Source organism: Pimephales promelas, chromosome 24 (assembly GCF_988280905.1).
Source record: "Pimephales promelas chromosome 24, fPimPro1.hap1.1, whole genome shotgun sequence".
Taxonomy (NCBI): Eukaryota; Metazoa; Chordata; class Actinopteri; order Cypriniformes; family Leuciscidae; genus Pimephales; species Pimephales promelas.
In genome coordinates, this window is record NC_142792.1 from 26992383 (window position 1) to 26998382 (window position 6000).

The 6000-nt window shown below is 41.7% G+C and overlaps 1 pseudogene; it reads left to right on the forward strand.

The window, feature by feature from the left end:
* Positions 1 to 3224: 3224 nt before the first annotated feature.
* On the forward strand, positions 3225 to 4022 carry LOC148969314 (uncharacterized; annotated as a pseudogene).
* Positions 4023 to 6000: the final 1978 nt, after the last annotated feature.

Here is a 6000-nt window from a genome sequence, read left to right on the forward strand (position 1 = left end):
CATCAGTTAAAATGACCGTTAAATAAATTAAACATTTGTTCATGTAATCAACTAACTTCAATAATTGATCATGAATAAGATGAACATCTTATTTTTTATCATTAATAACTTATTAAATTATGTTTGAAAAATAATTGAGTTCTATTAAATGTTTTTTCTTCCAATTTTTTAATGATTTAATAGAAATATATGATCAAAAACGGTGGTAATCAAATAAAAGTTTAGCAAACGTTTTAATCCTTTTATTTTTTGGCAAAGTGCTGCAAAACAGATTTAGTCAATTAAACCATGAACAAACAATATATATTCCTTAAAGAATGTGTAAATACATTTTAGTATTATTGTAGGTGTTTAAACAGCACTTCCTTTAAAAAAGGGGAGGAGACCGCAAGAAACTCTGGGTTTACTGAAGAAAACCAAGCGTGCCGCACAAGCTCTCAAAAGTGAAGCCAAAACGTCTCGATCGCCCCCCAGTGGCTGGTCCTAGTATAGCTCATAACCCCCGCCTCCCCATGTTATTCAATGGGACGCGAGACCAACTAAACAATTAAATTACACTTCACATATCCTTTTTCCACAGATAGTTTCTGTCATTTACTGTAGTTTCTATCACGTTGATGTAATTTCAAGTGTTCGTTTTTAAAATAAGTTTGTTTTTAGTTAGTTATGTGATGATAAAATAGCGGTGCTCTGACATGATTGACAGCTGTGATTGACAGGTTCTCTGTGCGAGGTAGTCACTGAAAGCACCAGCGGACTTTTTTAATAATGTTGATTATGTGGTTAGTAGTTGTATTTACCTTATTTTAACGAGGTTCTGCAATCAGCAGACATCATTGGAGAAGAACGAAGCAGACAGAGGACACTTGATGAAAGTGCGGGGCGTGTGCTTGCGTTTGATTCAGCGAGAATGAGGGCGCGGCCTTGATTTTGCGGCTTTACTTCCTGCACATGACTGGTCCCGAAACACGCAAGTGCGCAGACTCAGGTCCCAAGATGTCAGCGTCATATCGAGACACTGGCGGCCTCGGTTCTCTCTGATGGAAAAGAGCGAAGGGGCGTCGTCCATCCTTTTTTACAGTCTATGAAGAAAACCTGCTCCAGACCAGGTTAGGTTCACAGAGTAAGTTACTGTTAAGTTTTCACTTAACCTCCTTTCTGAAACATGCCCCAGATACCCCAGGTTTGTTCATTTTGAGTGAAAAATAACAGCATTCACTTTCATCTGCTCATTCCGACCACAGTACAGGCTTTATGAAACGTCTGAAGCATTGAAGATTTTTGCAACACACCGTAGAGACATTGGATTAAAATGTTGTTCAATGTGAAAATATGGTCAATAAACGAGTAACGTCCTAAACTTGTCCTGCTCTGATTCCCACTGTGCCAATAAGTGTGAAGCTACACGATGATGAACCTGGAAGACAACAATGTGGAGTACATTCAATAAATCCAGGTGAAACTGCACTGTACTAATCCATAATGGCTTTCTCACAAAGAGTGTGTATACAAACACATTGAAGTTCTTGGGAGACCATCAGCAGCTGATGAACCGGATCTATACGCTCAGATGTATTATTGCTCATAAAATAATTTAAGATTTAACCTCATAGTCCTTCATTCTTTCTCCTCTCAGGAGAGTTCCTGATGGTCTGTCTATCCCATCTGAAGGAGGAGGGCGAGTTTCTGCCTAAATACACCTGCCCAGTTGCCAACATGGAGTTCAGACTCAACCGCCTGCGCACCTGTGACATCCACACCTGCACTCGTTTAAGACTCTCAGGCTTATTTACGTGCCGTTAATGTTCTGTCGTTTTTTAGTGGCTTCCAGAAGAGCTTCAGTGAGGATAGCAACTACCTCTCGCTGGTCATCGGGCCTCAGAGAAGAGTCACAGACAGCCTGCGGCAGTACTTCAAAGTGTGTGACGGCACTGATTATACATCAGCAGGAGGATGTCCTCCTGATTGGCTGATATCAGTCCTGCAGACATCTTCATTTGAATGCTCCTGCGGCGATTAGTCACCTGTCCACTGTATGAAACTTCGCTAATCAGTCAGTTCCCTGCAGAATAACTTGCGCTAGTTTATCATTTGAATCTCTACAGAGTTCTGCTTCTTCTGGTCACGCGCTTCGACGTAACATCCTCGATGTCCAAACTGAAGGATCGACTGCAAATCCCAGAAGAGTTTTCACTGTCCTCTAGTCCAGGTGTGTGTGTGTCAGCTCATCAAACATCTGCCCCCTGCTGGACACTTATGGATCAATCACTCACCTGAATGACTCCGCGTCAGGGAGACAGTTGCTATGAAAGACAACATTTAAGCATTGAATATGTAGATTTTATCCATGATGTTTAACAGAGAGCAGGGAGATAACAGTGATAGACAGCAAGAGGCCAAATCACCAGCCAAAGAGATGGAAGAACAGTAGGGTTGAGCCTGCAGGACCACAGGATAGAGACGGCAATAGCAATTGAGGACGCTCATAAACATTTGAAATGCAGCATAATACGTGTTTGTGTTCAGAATCAGCATCAGATCGCGGCGGACAGTACAGGCTCGCTGGAGTCGTGTCCCATCTGGGCAGCAGTTTATATTGTGGTAAATAGTAGCACAATACTAGCGCTCAACTCATGTCCAGTGCTCAGGTAGCATATATTAAGTCACTGTTGTTTTGTAGTAGAGCAGCAGTGGTGTATGCAGCTAGGAAGAGAAAGCAAACTTGGTGAAGACATTCCAGTTTCTGAAGGCTTTCCCGTCAGATGACTGCTGGATTCAGAGGCCAGAGTTACACCATGGAAGCTGTGCAGGAAAATCCCGTGAAGAATTTGGAGACGTTCCAGTGCCCGCTTGTGCCGCCAGCCCTTGGTGCACGTGGGTCACCCCAGCCCGTCAAACCTCAGCGCTTGCAGGCAGGGCTCATCTGGGACCTCTTGCACCCCAAGAGAATACTACTACTACTAGCTACTGTTTATTTATTTATTATGCATTAAAAGTGAACTGTTTCTCGTCTTATACCATTATATCATTAGATAATTATTACTCATAATGTAAAAACAGAATTTGGAGTTTCTTAGAAAGATTTTTTGTTTGTTTATTTTGTTCAAGTAATTATTATTATCAATTTATTATTATAATAATTTTTTGCAGATTCTTGGCCACTGGAGACTCCTACCACACTATAGCTATAGGGATTATAGGGACTATAGGGATAGGGATTGTCGGAGAGGTCACCAGGGCAATATGGGACGCCTTGGTGCAGGAGGTCATGGCCCCACCACTGAAGACTGGCAAAGCATTGCCACTGACTACCTCCATCGGTGGAACTTTCCAAACTGCCTTGGGTCCATCGATGGCAAACATGTTGTTGTCAGGGTCCCTGTTCTTCAACTATAAGGGGACTTACTCTGTTGTGCTCCTGGCAGTGGTCGATGCCCAGTTCTGTTTACGTGTAGTGGATGTCCGCAGCTACAGGAGGACTAGCAATGGCGGTGTGCTGGCCAACTCCACCTTCGGCCAGGCACTTCGAGATGGGACCCTTGGCCTGCCACAGGATGCTCTGCCGCCAGGTACAGAGCGTTTGGGACCACAACCACATGTGTTTGTGGCTGATGAGGCCTTTCCACTCCACCGAGACCTAATGCGACCTTTCCCAGGAAAAACCTTTCTCCGGCAGGCACCGAGTTTTTAATTACAGGCTTTCACGGGCAAGGCTGATTGTTGAGTATACCTTTGGTATTCTCACAGCCCAGTGGCGCATGAACAGGAGAGTAATTGCGATCAGCCCTGCTAACGTGGACGTCTGTGTGAAGGCTACCTTAGTCCTGCACAACTTCATGAGGAGGTCCACCAACAGCACCAGGATGCCCATACCATCGGCTGGAGATGGAGAAGCTGCTGGCCTACAGGAAGTCTCCCAAGTGGGCAGCAATAACACCACACGGGGGGCAATCCATGTGAGGGGGAAATATATGGACTATTTCTCCACAGAGGGAGCTTTCCCTTGGCAACCTGTGGCATAAACCATGGATTTAAAAGGCTCTTTTAAGAGCCACCAATTAAAAACACATTTTAGTTTCATATTCATGGTGTCTCGATGTTTTCAAAACACATTTTAGTTCATATTCATGGTGTCTCGATGTTTTCAAAACACATTTTAGTTCATATTCATGGTGTCTCGATGTTTTCAAAACACATTTTAGTTCATATCCATGGTGTCTCGATGTTTTCAAAACACATTTTAGTTCATATCCATGGTGTCTCGATGTTTTCAAAACACATTTTAGTTCATATTCATGGTGTCTCGATGTTTTCAAAACACATTTTAGTTCATATCCATGGTGTCTCGATGTTTTCAAAACACATTTTAGTTCATATCCATGGTGTCTCGATGTTTTCAAAACACATTTTAGTTCATATCCATGAAATTAAACTGAGTTTTCTGACTTTTTTTCATGATTTTTCATGTTCATTGCTATTTCAAGATAAAGGTCTGAACACGCTTTATGAGTATGAAAATATTCTTGTTGCAAATTGATAAATTACGGCTCCTATGTAAATTATTTTGAAAATCAGTCACCAAATCTGGAAACTAGAGATTGTAAGCTTTCAAATGATATATAGTTTGTCAATATTACTTAAGGTCTTTTCTCTAAGATATTATTGTTTTAAAAATATAATGGCAAGCGTCCCACCTGTGGGACGGTGACAGTTAAGTTGGTGCCAACCAATAAAACGGCTCGTTTGAACAACCGCGCTATCGCCCCCCACTGAGTTGTAAGAATAAGATTCAAAAGAGAACACAATACTGGCACACTGTCAAAAAGAGGGGGTGGGGGTACTTTGTGTAAACACTGATATGAATTTGCAATAGCTTCTATCACGATATTTTTCTCCAATTTATTTATTTGCATTTGTTCCCACAAACTGTTGCGTTATATTTTCAAGATTAATAAATGATTATGTTGTTATGTGTTTTGTCAGATTTGCATTTATTTCTAACTTGATTTCCTTACAGAGCAGAACGTGAGCGATTACAAGCTTCTGAAATGCTTGGTAGAGCATCAAGCTTGATCAGAGGACAACAAAACAACATCCTCATCCACATTCATCCTGACTCAGTCTCCCCACACAAATTCCCTTACCTTAAATCCCCAGCAGCACCATCCATCCACTTCCATTCTCACACAGACACATCCACTGCGTTCAAATCCAATAATCCAATCATCTTCAATTTCTGGACTGTTGGACAGAAATACATTGTCACAAAATGATCAAACAAATGCCATTCTCACACCATCACAAGCTAATTTTGTATCATACATACCAATGCCACTGGAGAGCTCAAGACAGTCCATCATCCAAAGTTTTCAACCAAACTCAACTGCAGACAAATACACCCTACATGTCACAAAACAACCTGCAAAACAATGCAACACCAGCTACTCTGACACCTCTGTCTTCAGTGACATATATATGCCTACACAATCTCACACATATAGCAGAAGGAGAACACAGACAGAGACTGTGTTAAGGGGTCTTTTTAGTCCATACAAAAAAGCACAGGCAAAAAGTTCTTTCCAGTACACACAAACATTCTGTTGTCTGTCTGAAGTGAACTCTATACTGCCTCCTTCCCTGAAAGAAAGCCAAATTTTGGCTTTATCTGGCCTAGGATTGAAAAGGGTGGTTCTGGTGTGCACGACAGGCACATTTGAAGAACTAAACAACCATCTAACCAGTGCTTACCCTCTTCTCAAAAGTGCACATGGATTTAAAATACTAAGATGCACTCGAAGCCAAAACTTAATTGGGATACCGATTCCAAATTGTGGGTATTCCATACCTTACCTCAAGGGTCAGCGACAGCGTGGCTTAAATAAAGCCACAGCCTACATTGCACCACTTCAAAACAACCTTCCTTTGCTATCTGTAATGGCAGAAACATCAACAGAAGATATGGTAAGATTAATGTGAAATAAAGTGAAAATTCAATACACC